This window comes from Pinus tabuliformis, chromosome 6 (assembly GCF_031772625.1).
Source record: "Pinus tabuliformis cultivar Carrire ecotype Pingquan chromosome 6, CPIR1, whole genome shotgun sequence".
NCBI classification, from domain to species: Eukaryota; Viridiplantae; Streptophyta; class Pinopsida; order Pinales; family Pinaceae; genus Pinus; species Pinus tabuliformis.
The window spans coordinates 697,846,708-697,862,714 of NC_142292.1; the positions used below are offsets into that span (position 1 = coordinate 697,846,708).

Genomic DNA, 16,007 nt, shown 5'->3' on the forward strand with positions numbered 1-16,007 from the left:
ATTCATTTCAAAAAGTTTCATAATGCATAAGAGCCCACAAGTATAGATCAACCTCCAAAAAATAATAACAATTCCAGGGCCGTCCTTAGAATTGGGATATATCAGCACTCAATTGCCACACTATAAGTGCAAATTCCAGCAAATTCTAAAACTCAATTGTTGTAATTTTTCCACGGCCTTGCACATCTCTCGTCATATCCATATTCTGCGAGTCACATCTCTCGTCATATTCATAGTCTACGAATCAAACTACTACTCACAGCCCATGCTATTAAAAAAAAAATCAAATTATAGTTTTCTACCCATCTAAAAAAACGTCAAGAAAACAGAAACGAATTTGAAAAACATTGGTATTTCGCTTTCACCTCGAGAGGTTTGGACAGCTTTCCGAGAAAAGGATGGAATATAAAATAAACGCCCCACAACACCCCAATTTGCTCGCTATCGCAAGAGATTTCTGCGAAAGAAACCGTCCCATTTCTACACCAAAATTGCCGAAGAAGCATACATGCAATCCGTCATAATACATTAACGCTTATCATAGGCAGGAATAATGGAAGTACACAGTATGTGAGGGTGAGCGACGTCTGACAGAATATATGTGGTCTGACAGAATATATGTGGCCAAGAAATTTTGTTATTGGGAAGATGTTGATAATTGAGATTGTAAAAAAAAATAAAAAAAAATCCACTCATACTTCATACTTTATACATAACAGTGTTAAAGTAGATTGATAATTTGGTTGTATGTTATATTTTGTAAATATTTTTAATCAGTTTAGATCTATTTTAATTTCGGATTTACCAAGCTTGGGATAAAATCTCTTTTCATTTTAAAAGAGGTTTGCATGTAGACAGATTTGATTCCTCTCAGCACTTCGTAGATCCAGAGTTAAGATGAATTAAGCTGAGTTAATTTCCCCTTTTAAATAAGCTACTCATTTTTATTTTATTTTTATAAGATTATTTTCATTTTCTTATTTTTATTTTATTTTGACCTAGTTAAAATATTTACATTACATTAATCTTTTTATTTAATTTAATTTTTATTTTTATGTTATTTGATTTATTCAAAATGTTAAACATTATATTACTGTAACTCAACCATAATGAATTGGAAAAGATCTCTCAGTTCAATAATCAGTATTAAAATAAGTCACTGAGATTAGATTAATTGATGAATATATTTGGTTAAAACAACTTTATTATTAAGAAATCATAGCTTCAATTTCTCTTTATCAAACTCCGTGATTGAATTGACAAGAAATGAAAGAGTTAAAACTTATAATTGAATTGACCAGAAATGAAAAGGTTCAAACTCTGTAATTAAACCTACAAAAAAAAATGAAAAAAGTTTCAATTTTTCTAAACAATCTAAAATCAGACTCTGTAATTTAGTCAACATAGAATGATCCCTTCAAATAAATCTATCTACACTCCACCATTCAAAACTCTATCATTCACATGAATCTATCTACACTCTTATCAATCTCAAAATTGGTAAACCACATCAGAAAAAAGAAATTAACCAGTATTAAAATATTGGTTAAAGAATTGGAAAGATGACGAGATTACCAGAGAAAACTAATAATAAACAAGTCAGCGAAAATTTATTAATCGCATACAAACTCCAAAACGACAAATGCTCAGAGATTCAGATGGCGCCTGGCAAGAACCTTCGTATTGTGACTGTATCTGTGCTGACTACACCTCACCGTTGTAATCTATTAAGAAGATCTGACCAGGATGCATCATCCATCAACCACTGGAACCGCATTAAGAAGATCCGACCTGCCCGTATAGATATCTATTCAGCTCATGGAATATTTGTCATGTATGTCTTTAGTCGCGAGTTTGGTATGGTAACTATTCCTCTATTCGCATGAATCTTCATGTATGTCATAGTTTAGTAAATGAAGCTCACAATTTTGTACGGAAACTTGTTGATCTTGCAGGGAATATGAATCTTCATGTATGTCTTAGTTTAGTAAATGAAGTTCACAATTTTGTACAAAACTTTGTTGATCTTGCGAGAAGTGAGCACATCCCAGAATTCAATTAAAATCCCTTGCAAGTTGGGTATTAATGTTTGAATTCAGACAAGAAAGTTGGGTATTAATGTTTGAATTTAAACAAGATATAAAAGCACAAAGTGCATATAAACTCTTACCAGTGCTGCTTCTTCTTCAATCGAATCAATTGGTTTTGAAGAAATGAGATTTGCAGCAGACAGACTCGCTGTGTCGAAGGGTTGGCAGCGGGTATGGCACCCTGCAACGACTGTTCCTGTTCAGAGAGGTTGCTGGTAGCGCACCCTGGGGTGACTGTTCCTGTTCAAACAGGTTGCTGGCAGCCTGACTGTTCTTGTTCAGAGAGGTTGTTGGCAATGGCTGTGGCACCCTGGGGCCACTAAAGAAATTGTAGCAGAAGGCAGATTCCGGTGCGCAAGGGGTGCGACGTCTTTGTTGTTGTTCACAGTGGGCCAACCGTAGCTCTCCCCAACTGGACCTATGACCGGATCCTCCTCAGTAGACCGGATAATTTCAATATCATCTGGAATAAGGGAGAAGTACAGTAATGAAGCTGCTGTATTCACATTAATGGAAGAATGTAAATGTAATAACAAGCCTAAATCTAAGCGTCGTTTAGCAATGCTCAAGAAGTTGTAGCCCTTCTCTCGCCACGCGGCAAGCTATCTGTCTTCCCATCTTCATGCAGCAACCCTGTATGTCTCAGTACAATGTCCAAAGCATTAAAGGCCTAGCAATGTCCCAAGCATTAAATGCCTAGCAATAATGTTAGCATTATTGTTAGCATTAAGCAGATGTTTTAAATTGCCTCTAACATTGATGGCAAAAAATTGAATATAACCTATGTTTTTGCGAGGCCAAATAACACGGTAAATTATCATGTACTAAAAAACTTTCAATATACTCCATCAACAGCCATTAAGAAACCGCTCACAAGCAGGTTAACTAATGCTAGCATCGAGGTTTTCGATTACTATAATCCCTGGCCATTGCCAAATGGCAGGGACTAATAAGTCATGAGGGTTACTTTAATTAATCAGTTTTTATTGTTAAATCATTTTTTTATTAAAAGGTTAAGTTTCTTTTAACACTTTGTGATTGAATTCTTTTTATTGAGTTGATAAGAAGAAAGTGGTTCAGGCTTCGTGGTTAAACCGAAAAACAAAAGTGAAAAGAGAGTTCAATTTTTCTCGAGATCTTTGAATCAGACTCCGTAGTTTAACCGAGAGAAAATAATCCCTTCAAGTAATATTATACCTGTTCTTCGAACATGCGCTCCCGCTATTTACTCGGTGAAAAAAAGGCAATTTGATATTACCAATAATTTCTCCACTCCGAAGGAATCTCATAGAATTGCTGCTTTTTGCTTCGCTTACAAAACTTTCGTCGTCACGTTCTCAATTCCAACCGTTGAGGCCAAGAGTCATCCAAATTTTCGGTTATTTTAAATCTCGAATGACACTCCACGATGATGAGGGGCCTGCACTGGAAGATGCCTGTCATAATTTCCAAATGTGACCCGTGACCCCATATCGGAACATTGGCAATGATTTGTTATATTTATTGTGCTCTCTCACACACGGTTCTGTTCACTCCCTATGGACAAACATCCTTCGGCAAACCTAGGGGCAGACTTATGTTAATCTTTCTGCCTACATTTTCTATATCTCTTGATTATTACACATACGACTTTTGCACCCTAAGGCTGAGAAGGGTTCTAGAATGAAAAAAGATCTTGAGAATTGGTTTTCACAGGTGCATCTTATGTTTATCCAAGGGACCACAGACGTGATTCCAAGGATCTTGAAGAAACATAAGGTTCCTTCGACATTTAGGTCCCTAAAAACTATTTGAAACTCACTAAGATTAGTGAAGGACCTTGTGAACCCTAAAGATGGGCAAGGTGTTTACCTCATACCATGCTCCTGTGGGACTCCATACATTGGTGAAATTGTTCGCTCAATAAATCAAAGGATTCATGAGCACACAACCTACATCAAACATGGAATTTCTTATTAGAAAAATTGAGAGAGCTAAGAGAGTGATTACACACAACACCAAAAACACACTCTATTTTATTGAATACATAAGACATTTACATATATAAGAATTTGATCACTGACTCCAACAAATTATGGCTCGGACATAACTCGACTCCAACTCATAACATAGGAATCAATACCTTCTAGACTAATGCCTAAGGACTCACAGTGACAACTACACATGACATGGAGGCATTACTTCCAATAGTTCTTACCCCTCCACTTTGGCAGAACATGCGAAAAAAACAAAACATCACATTTGCATTGAGGCCAGGATTATTGCAAGAATTGATCATTTTCATCACCTTCAGTTTAGGGAAGCCTTTGGAAATTGAAAGGAGGCCTATTAATGTAAATAGAGATGATGGTTGGAGTATTAGCATGTGTTAGATCCCTACCTTATCTTTCTTAGTTTAATTATTTTTTTTTAATAATTCATTTTTATTTGTTATTATTTTATTTTATTTCTTTCTTATTATTATTTATTTTATTTATTAGTTTTATTGTTTGGAACAATTAAGTTTGATCTTATTATTCTTTTTTTGGTTATTACTATACTACCTTTCTTTTAAATTTAAATATTAATAATAATAATAAATAAAATTAATTTAATTCATGATTTCTCTTTATTTTATTATTTAATTCTAGTTATTTTTATATGACTTTTTTTTATTAAAATATTAATAATTAGGATAATAAAATTAATTCAATTCATTATTTAGAGCTATTTATCAACTATTGTTAAAAAAAATAAAAAAATAAATGTTTATTAATAAATAATATTTTTTTAGTCAAAACTAATTGTTATATTACAATGACTAGAAAACATCTCTATATATCTATTTAATTTGATGCCAAGATATGGTTCTTCATCTTGTCCTAAATATGAACCACTTTTGATGATTCAAAAAGCCTCAACCAAAAAACCCTTAAAAAAAACTTATAAATATCTGATAATTATTAAAAAATCAAATATTTTACCATTGTGAAATTTTTAAGTACAGCTTCTAATTAATAGGCACACAACAAATTTCTTCAAGTACTAAAAACTCCATAAGGTAGCTCTAAGATATATCAAAGTAGTTATTCAAATCATAAGGGATACATAGAAAAGGATTATGTAACATATCTAAGACATACAAAAATATGCCCATACATGCAACTCCCTTTTCACCATCAACCACAACATGAAACAACCAACAGTTACTAAATTAAGTGCTCAATTTAGTGACTTAACAATTTGATTTAGATGATCATTAGTTGTCCCATGCGGAAGCTAAGTGTAATGACAAATTATGCTTAAATGCTCAAGCATGAGGATGCACATCTATGTGTCCCAAGTAAGTTGAATTAATATATTCCTTATGTATATCAAACCTGGAAGCTTGGACATATGATAACTATGACCATCTAATTCTATCTTTCACTCAATATAAGAAAATTGTTACCTCAAATAGAAGAAGTAAACTCTTAGCTTAGGAACACCAATCAATCTATCCAACTAAGATTATATACCTTTAGCAAGCTAGAAAACACTTAGCTCAAACATATCGAGTAATCCATTAAATGAGACACAAACATACCAAGCAATTTTCATATAGTTAGTATTGAAACTAGTACTTTACACCTCTTAAAGTTATCATTCACTTTGACACACACAAGAATATATCTAACCGTTATGCTTAGTTTACAGAGTCGGTCTGTTTTCTCCATAAGAAGCTGCCAAAGAATCCATAGACCCCATTGCCAATACCACCTCGACCTAAAACCCACACACCATATTCACAACCTGCAACTGCACACCATTCTCACAAGTATTGTTCCTCGCCATTACCCAAAAGCGAAAAAACGCAGATCTCATAATTATTGTTCCTCGCCATTACCTAAAAGAAAAAAGAAAAAAGCAGATCTCACAATTATTGTTCCTCGCCATTACCGAAAAGCAAATAAAATGCAAATCTCAATCTCAACCTCTAGCTCTTTATAGACGCCATTAACCCTAAATTGCTCACAGCATTATGATATTCAAGAAAGTGCCCATGCAATATATGTTTGTATACCTTTAGCGCATCATAAGGATCGCAACATCCATGATTATGACTTTGTCCACTCTAAAAACAAGGTTGTGGCTAGAGTCAAAAACAGTGTAGCCATTGCAGCTGAAAAACAATACAAAAACATTGCAGCCATTGCAGCTGAAAAATAGTACACTATGGACGGTAAAAGTCAAATACAACTTTTCAAATAATCAATAGCAAAGTCAAATTTCAACAGGAGACATAACATCTATCCACTCTCTCCTTTTCCAGAAAATAATTGTTTGTCAAAGTCATGAACCAACAGAATTGTCTACGGAGTGCACAAATTGGCTAGGAAAATCATTTTTCACTAGACATGTCTCATCATAGGAGTGTTTGAATTTCTTTTTTGACAGTGGAAATGGATTCATTATCATCAAAATCCTCATGGACACCCAAAATCCTAAAGTGTTTGAATTGATTTTCTGATGGTGGAAATGGATTCATTATCATCAAAATCCCTATAAACACCCAAAATCCTAAAATTTGACAACTATAACCCAGATTTCCCAAAATGTTAACAATCCTACCCAAAGTTCTACTATTTTCCAACCAAATTTATTAACTCAATAAACTACTCTAAATTAAAATATCAATGTATCGATGATTCTCACACTTCCTCTCTTTATCGTTGATGAGTTATCCCTCCAATGATATCACACGGTCCACACTTCTCTCTTTCTCCCATAATCCAATTTTAAGTCACCAAACAAAAAAGAAAAATTTGATGGTGAAACTTCAGTGTACAAATATGTAATCTTTAATAAGAAATGTGAATGTAATATTTGATCTTTTAATGGTGAAACTTCAGTGTACAAATATGTAATCTTTAATAAGAAATGTGAATGTAATATTTGATCTTTTAAATTGATTATTCATCTTTTTACAATGTAATATATGTTTCAAACTAAATTTTAATGAAAGTTTAATCATCTTTACTTATCTAATTACTAAAACTTTATATAATTAATCAATTTAAAAAAAACACTATCATATTATACAAAATCGCAAACTATGAAAAACTTTTAAAAGCCTTCACAATCAAGGATTTCACTAAAATGTAAATATCCGAAAATTGTTATCTAATTCCTTATATATTAAAAGAAATTATATTCTATTAATATCATATTAAATTTTATGATTATTTATATAATAGGATATAAATTTGTTAATAAAAAATAGTTTTATCTACATACAACGTGCGGTACCGCATATGGCTCTTTCATATTAATGATGAATATGTCGTTTCTACCAACGATTATGCGGGCCTTGAAATTGTGATGGCAATAATGGCCGAACTGTAGCCAGCTCAACAATGTCCCTCTCCCTAGTTGCACCATCATAAAGAAACAATAATCAGTCCAAGTGTCCCTGTCGTCGGTGCATTATCAAGCCAATGGCAACTTAATTCAAATTTTCATATATAGATTAGTTTCCTTAGTACAATAACCTGATTCCATGAAGGTGTATATACCATTTCCTTGGATGTGATTTTATAATTTCTCGCATGCTCTAATATTACGCCTACTAAATTGTGCAGTCTCTTTTTTTTAATGAGAATTGGGCGATACAATCTTATTATTTCATAAATTCATTTAACATTTTTATAATTTTTTGAAAATTTATTTTATATTAATTTATTATTCAAACTATATATATATATATATTAATTTTAATAAATTTTTATTTTATATATGTATATATGAAATTTGGGGTGCACTATATTTAGGGAGTTGTGGAAAAAAATTGAAATGATCTAAAAGCAATTCATAACCTATAGCCTCAAGATCAAGGGAAATACTCCCTATTCTATTCTCTTGATCGAAGTTGGTATGTCCCTCAATGAAAGTGTGGTTATGTTTAGATATGTGCTGTATAAGAAGAAGCTTCACAATATGGAATCTAAGAGGATCCCAAAAATTGCTTCTAACTTTAGTCAAAACCCCCACCTGTGCCTGGCATCAGGATGCTCAGTCTTGGCTCAGCGTTTGGGGGATTAAGGAGGAGATCATCATGGGAAGCAAGGACAATATCAAAGATACTATTACCTTTGGTTTAAGGACAAGATTTGGGATGCTAAGGCATTGAAAGGTAAAAGGAAGCTAAAGTACTATAAGGAGGTGATCAACCCCACCCTTGATAACCAAAATTATCTCTCTATGTTGACTAGCACTAAGAAGAAAATGAACATCGCTAGGATTAGAACTAATTCTCATGAGCTTTAGAGTGAGACCAGGCGGTGGTCTACTCCCAAGACTCCTTGGGACGATAGAATTTGTCAAATTTGTGATACTAAGAAGGTGGAAGATGAAAAACACTTCCTTTTAAACTGCCTGACTCTTGCCCACATCCACTCTCAATTCCCTATCATCAGCCACACCTCCAATCTTCTTAACTTATTAAGCCAACCCAACTATAATGATCTTGGAATGCTTCTTTCACTGCTCTTTGATCATAGAAACAAGATTTTGAAGAATAACAATTAGACTCTCTTTTCTTGAAGTCTGATAGACCACATTAGTCTTAATAAAAAAAAAATACATCTTTTATCATATGCTTGTATAATTTTCCAATTCAAATTTACAAATTCCTTTATATCTATATATTAAATACAATTTAAAAAGGTTAAAAATCTAACAATTGAATTATAATTATGAATTCATCGTAATTCACATAAACTGCATTAAGCATATACATGTTTTGAACATACATCAAATTTAAACAATCACAACTTACATGAAATTCGTTGCAATGAATAATTCACACAAACTATATTGAGTATTGAGTATGTAATTTTCTTTTAACATAAATTAAATTTAAACAATCATAACTTTACATATTTTTTTTTTACAAAATTATGTTTTAAATAGAAAAATAGTATTCACTATAATTAAAAAAATGACTATATTCTAAAGTAATTTGAAGAAAAAAAAGTGTGAAGAAATTCGATCTCTCTTGGCTCATGTTAGATCCTTACTTAAAATGGATCTATGTTGGTTTATAGAGGAAATAACATTTTTAATAGGAATTTGGGGATACAATTTTAAGTAGCATTGTGATTTTTATTATTTAAAACACATTTTCAAATGCATAAATGGATTAACACCCTAAAAAACCTCTAGGGAACTTGAATTCAATAGATTAAACAACTTAAACTCGAGTTTTTAAAAATCTCTGCCATATTTTAATTAGAAATAACAAGAAAAAACATGCACAACAAGGTCATTTTGTCTATATAAATTAGACTACACCCATAATTATACACACATGGAATTTTAATTGATGCTTATTATATTATATAATAATTTTCTTATAATTTTGATTTATTTTGTTCATTCCTTTTATTTATTATTAAATAATTGATACAAGTTAGACTACACCCATAGTTATTCGCCCATGGAATTTTAATTGATGTGTGTCATATTGTATAATAATTTTCTTATAATTTTGATTTATTTGGTTCGTTTTTTTTAATTTATTATTAAATAATTAAAAATTGATCTCATGCGCTTTAGCCTCTCCACCAAGTTGCGAAGCTACAACACATCTGATGCTACCCCAAATAAACACATCAAAGTTGTATCCTACTCCTTGCTAACAATTTTTGGAATGCATACTTTAATTTTGTTAATAACAAGTTGTTTATTGTCAAAAAGTCCAGTAAGTACATCCCTGTTATAAGAAATTAATTCATCTTCAATTTCATTATCTTGAGGTTTTCTCAATCCGTCTCTTCTAATAAGTGAAAAAAATTGATTGAAATTTCTACATTGTATCATGGATTGTGAAAAAACTTAGAGTTCTTCTCCCTCTTATAATCATTGAACTCTTGATTTTTACTACGAGAGTGTTTCTTCATGTCTCCTTCTGAGTTCTAGCTTGTTCAACATAACTCCCTCCTCCATCATTAAATTTGTAGCGCGACCTTCTAAGAGCATGTGTTGTTGAATCTCTTGCATCTGGAACTCCAACTTGTGTTTCTCCTCCAAAATATTACCAAAATATTTCTTATTCCATAGCTTAATATTTTCTTTTAATTATTTTAGTTCTAATTGAAAGGTATGCATCTTATTCATGTCCTTCACGTTAATTCCCCCCCACCATTCTCTTGATTTCACTGGTGCTTGAAACCAGAAAATTTCGAAGCAAAAGGGTCTATTACAAGGGGCTTCTTTAAGGTCAATCTCCAGTCGACTATGCCAATGATCTGATCTAGGGCAGGGAATATTTGCCACTTCAATGAAAATATATTTTTCCATCATTATTTTAGACACCAAAAAACAATCGAAATGACTCACCACCTGATGTTCCCCCCTTCTATTGTTCCAAGTAAAAATATTATGGAGGGTTTGCACATCCACTAGTTGTAACCTCTCAATAAACTCCACAAATGAGGCATAATCTGAATCTAGCTTTCGATCCCTCCCTTTTTTTTTATCCAAAGCTCTAACAAGGTTGAAATCCCCTCCAAGAATCCAGAGGGAAGCACATATGAGGCTTCTATGAGCCTAGATATTCTCCAAGAACACCAACTTATCCCCCACCACATGAGTACCACACACCATCGCCAAACTCACTATATCCTTTCAACCAAGATAACGAATTCTGTCGATCAAAATTTGAGGGCTAGCCAACCAATTCTGAAAAGTTACTTCCAACGGATTCCAAAAATTTGTTAATCCACTAGCTCTACGTCAACCATCAATAACCACATGACTTCACATCCCCTGCAACAATTGGCACCTATTTCACACAATTTACACATTGTAACCTTTGTTTCTTGCAGAATCACCAAGGTTGTCTTTTCATATTTTGTTTCCCCTTTTTTGTCAATCAATAATATTCTATTATATTATCAGGAAAATCCAAAATACATGATGTTTGTCCACAGCTCTCCCAACTTCACTCAGACCAAATTTTTGAGCTAGGAGAGCCGAAATATGGTGCATGATATTTTGTCATTCAGACTTTATTTCTAAAGGGATAGACAACCATACATACCAAGAAAGGAACAAAAATAGTAAACATCTTGTAGACTGCATATCAAGGTGGTGGTTGGGGAGGTTGCATTAGTGAAGCTACCATTGAGCCATGCACTTCATGTATATGGAAGTCGATGTGCTCCATTCTTTCCTCGAGTTCATCCATGCAGTCGTTGGTCTGTCGTTGGATTCTACACACATTGGCCAATTGTTCCAGGATCTTTGTCTCGTTGTATTGAATGTCATTCTATAAGCGACCAACTTCTCTCTATCATCATACCCATGTTCACTAAGGATATCCAGGTTGGCTTGGATTCCTCTCAATTTCTCAACTATCATTTCCAAGGAAGAGGGTTGATCAACATGGTCGAGAGAGTGGGTCGGATCTTAGGCAATTTCACCCTCTCTCTCCATGCTCTCAGAATCTTCCTCACTAAAATTGTGCTCTTTGTTTGCCCTTGCTTTGTGTTGCCCCTGATGACCACCTCATTTGTGAGGTCTTCCTCGCTGGCGAGGCATCTCTATGAACAACAAAAAATCCTAGACCTAGACCAACACCCTATCAACTTTCCCCACCAGACATCTTTTCTCTAGAACATGGAGAGCCCAGTGCTTTCAACAAAGGACCGACCTAGGCATAGGAAAGAAGGACCTCAACACTCTAAGAAACCACTTGATACAAAAGGTGGAAGATTCCACCCTAAGACATAGATCGTAGTTCCAGGTGACTCTAAGACCAAATAGACTCAAAACAATCCCCCTCACTTGCCAATTCACAAGGAATGTTACCCCTCTATGAGATACCTCCAAATTAGTAATCTTATCAAACCTTGGCTTACAGAGAACACTATCAATCGACACATGAAATATGGTTGAAGAATTACACCACTTCACAACATAGAATTTAGAAATTACATTCCGTGGGGGTCTAATTCATACCCCTCTCAAAGACACTAGCTTATGCGACTGAAAGCACAACCAATTTGGACTTGAAGGAACCCCTAATGATGAAGAATCATGACCCAGAACGTGCTAGGGGATCCCGACAACCAGTATACAAAAGCATAGAGAGGGGTACTGATTCCCCTTGACCACAAACATACAGACTCAAGATCAAATCCATGTACTAGACAAGAGATATAATTGAATACTAGTGAGCTCCTTCCATGCCAGAGGCCAACAGTGCTTGAAGAAGCTGACAATAACAATTACCACAACTAAACTAAGTAGGGACATTCATGGGTGGAATTTCACCACTGAGGATCCCAAATAAACTCTTGAGATCAACTTAGACATTAAACATCTACACACTTGTCCTTCATAGCTACTCGGTGTCTGTTCGGCTCTCTTAGTGATCCTTCCTTGCAATCCAAGTAGGGTCTTCCCTCCAAACTAATCCCTTATTGTTCTGCATCACCTGAATAATAAATATACCTTGAACCTCTAGAGATTTTGTTGTTCGGTCGATCCATTGGTAGATCACATTTAAAGGCTTGAGCATGTTGGACGCGTGGAGGGGTGAGGTGGACCCAAGGCTTCATTAAACATTGTTTGATCACCCCATTTGGAGGATTTTGTTTCCCCTTATTATTCTCAAACTAAAATTGGTATTATAATGATATATATATATATATATATATATATATATATATATATATATATATATATATATATAAACTTGACAAGACTACATTTTCAACATGTTCAATATATCGCCCCAATAGAGGTGGGAAATTAAACTAGTGACTTCACATCAAAGAGTGCCTTAGCAGAGCACCCAATCACCATCTATCCAAAATGTCGTAGACAATAAATATTATATATATATAATTGAATATATAATTATGTATATAATTTAAAAATATATATTTAATATAAAAATATTTTTATTTAATAATTATAAATATTTAATTTTAAAATTATAATTAATTTATATATTAAATTGTCACCTAAATTAAAAAACTCAATAACTTAATTATTAAAAGTTCTATATTTATACACCATTTACTACTTTATAAATATATTATTAGTTTATTATCAAATATATTTTATTTATCAAACATAAATCAAAGTGAATTCAAATAATTGAGAGTGAAAATGTCAGAATATATCATAAGGTTGAAACATTATATTAATAGGTATAATTTGTTTTGAAATAGTGTTTTCAAAAGCTTTATTAAAAAAAAATGTAGATGGTCTAAATTTAACATTTTAAGATTTTTTCCATCTCCAAGATTTAATGAATGAAATGAAGCGTTAACAAAGTGTTTTTGGTTTTTGATATCTAAATAAATTCTGGTCATTTAGAGTGAAAATGTCAAAATACATCATAATGTTGAAACAATATGTTAATAGGTATAGTTTATTTTGAAATAGTATTTTTAAAAGTTTCATTTAAAAAATTATATATGTGGATGGTTTAAATTTAATGAATGAAATGAAAGGTTAACCAAGTGTTTTTGGTTTTTGATTTCTATTCCTATCTTGAGATCAAAAAAATTTCAGTATTATAAATAATAAATAAGTATTTAGATTATTATAAATATTCATTAACTATTTCAGTATTATAAATAATAAATAAGTATTTAGATTATTATAAGTATTTATTAACTATTTAATTTAAGGTAAATTATATTTTACTTTGACAATATCATATATTACCATATTTTAATTTTGAAAAATAAAATATTTTTATGATAATAATTATATAAAAAAAAATGTTTGATTTTTAAATAAAGATATTTTTGCATTTACTAAAATTTAATCATATAATTATTAATAAAATTCCAATATTTCATTTTTAAAATTATATTTTAAATAAAAATATATTTAAACATCATAAAAATTAGTAAAATTATTGATATTTTATTATTTAAATTACATTTTCAATTTAAAATAGTCAGTTTTCCTGAAAAAGAAATCACAATTTTCTCAATTTCTAATCAAACTCTGGCAAATAATGATTGATAAGAAAAAGTCAAAAAATTACCTATCAGATTTGGAAAAACGGACAATCAGAGAAGGTAAAAAGTTACCTAGTTAAAATACCGCTCCATCTTTAAGTCACAGACGGGTGCCATAAGTGTGTGCACCTTCCAAAATATATGGCGAGTGGACCTGACAGCGCAATTGTTGTAATTTTTCCACGGCCTTGCACATCTCTCGTCATATTCATATTCTGCGAGTCACATCTCTCGTCATATTCATAGTCTTCGAGCCAAACTACTACTCACAGCCCATGCTATTAAAAAAAAAAATCAAATTATAGTTTTCTACCCATCTAAAAAAACGTCAAGAAAACAGAAACGAATTTGAAAAACATTGGTATTTCGCTTTCACCTTGAGAGGTTTGGACAGCTTTCCCAGAAAAGGATAGAATATAAAATAAGCGCCCCACAACACCCCAATTTGCCCGCTATCGCAAGAGATTTCTGCGAAAGAAACCGTCCCAGTGTGGAATCTTATCATAGGCAGGAATAATGGAAGTACACAGTATGTGAGGGTGAGCGACGTCTGACAGAATATATGTGGCCAAGATATTTTGTTATTGGGAAGATGTTAATAATTGAAATTGTGGAAAAAAAAAAAAAATCCACTCATACCCTATACATAATAGTGTTAAACTAGATTGATAATTTGGTTGTATGTTATATTTTGCAAACATTTTTAACCAGTATAGATCTAATTTAATTTCGGATTTACTAAGTTTGGGATCAAATCTCTTTTCATTTTAAAAAAGGTTTGCATGTAGACAGATTTGATCCCTCTGAGCACTTCTTAGATCCCCAGTTAAGATGGATTAGACTAAGTTAATTTCCCCTTTTAAAAAGTCCCCAGTTAAGATGGATTAGACTAAGTTAATTTCCCCTTTTAAATAGGTTACTTTTGACCTAAATACTTGGCTCAGTACTATTGGTCATTTTTATTTTATTTTTATATAGTTATTTTCATTTCCTTATTTTATTTTATTTTGACCCAGTTAAAATATCTACATTACATTAATCTTTTTATTTAATTTAATTTTTATTTTTATGTTATTTGATTTATTCAAGATGTTAAACATTATATTACTGTAACTCATTATAATGAGTGGGAAAAGATCTCTCAGTTCAATAATCAGTATTAAAATAAGTCACTAAGGTTAGTTTAATTGATAGGTCTATTTGGTTAAGACAACTTTATTATTAAGAAATCATTACTTCATTTTCTCTTAATCAAACTCCGTGATTGAATTGACTAGAAATGAAAGAGTTCAAACTTATGATTGAATTGACCAGAGATGAAAAAGTTCAAACTCTGTAATTAAACCTAAAAAAAATGAAAAAAGTTTCAATTTTTCTAAACAATCTAAAATCAGGCTATGTAATTTAGTCAACATAGAATGATCCCTCCAAATAAATCTATCTACACTCTACCATTCAAAACTCTATCATTCACATGAATCTATCTGCACTCTTATCAATCTCAAAATTGGTAAAGCACATCAGAAAAAGGAAATTAACCAGTATTAAAATATTGGTTAAAGAATTGGAAGGATGACGAGATTACCAGACAAAACTAATAATAAACAAGTCAGCGAAAATTTATTAATCGCCAATATGCGATACAATACAAACTCCAAAACGACAAATGCTCAGAGATCCAGACGGCGCCTGGCAAGAACCTTTGTATTGTGACTGTATCTGTGCTGACTACACCTCACCGTTGTAATCTATTAAGAAGATCTGACCGGATGCATCATCCATCAACCACTGGAACCGCATTAAGAAGATCCGACCTGCCCGTATAGATATCTATTCAGCTCGTGGAATATTTGTACAAAATACCTGTTCTTGCCACATGCAATTCCGCGATTTACGTACTCGTCAAGAAAAA

The 16,007-nt window shown here is 32.3% G+C and overlaps 1 long non-coding RNA gene across 1 annotated transcript; it reads right to left on the reverse strand.

Annotated features, from left to right (window-relative positions):
* Positions 1 to 1,665: 1,665 nt before the first annotated feature.
* On the reverse strand, positions 1,666 to 2,710 carry LOC149260577 (uncharacterized). Its single transcript, XR_016248300.1, has 2 exons — positions 2,171 to 2,710; positions 1,666 to 1,791 (listed from the first exon to the last, which is right to left on the reverse strand). It is a non-coding gene; the product is annotated as an uncharacterized LOC149260577 (long non-coding RNA).
* Positions 2,711 to 16,007: the final 13,297 nt, after the last annotated feature.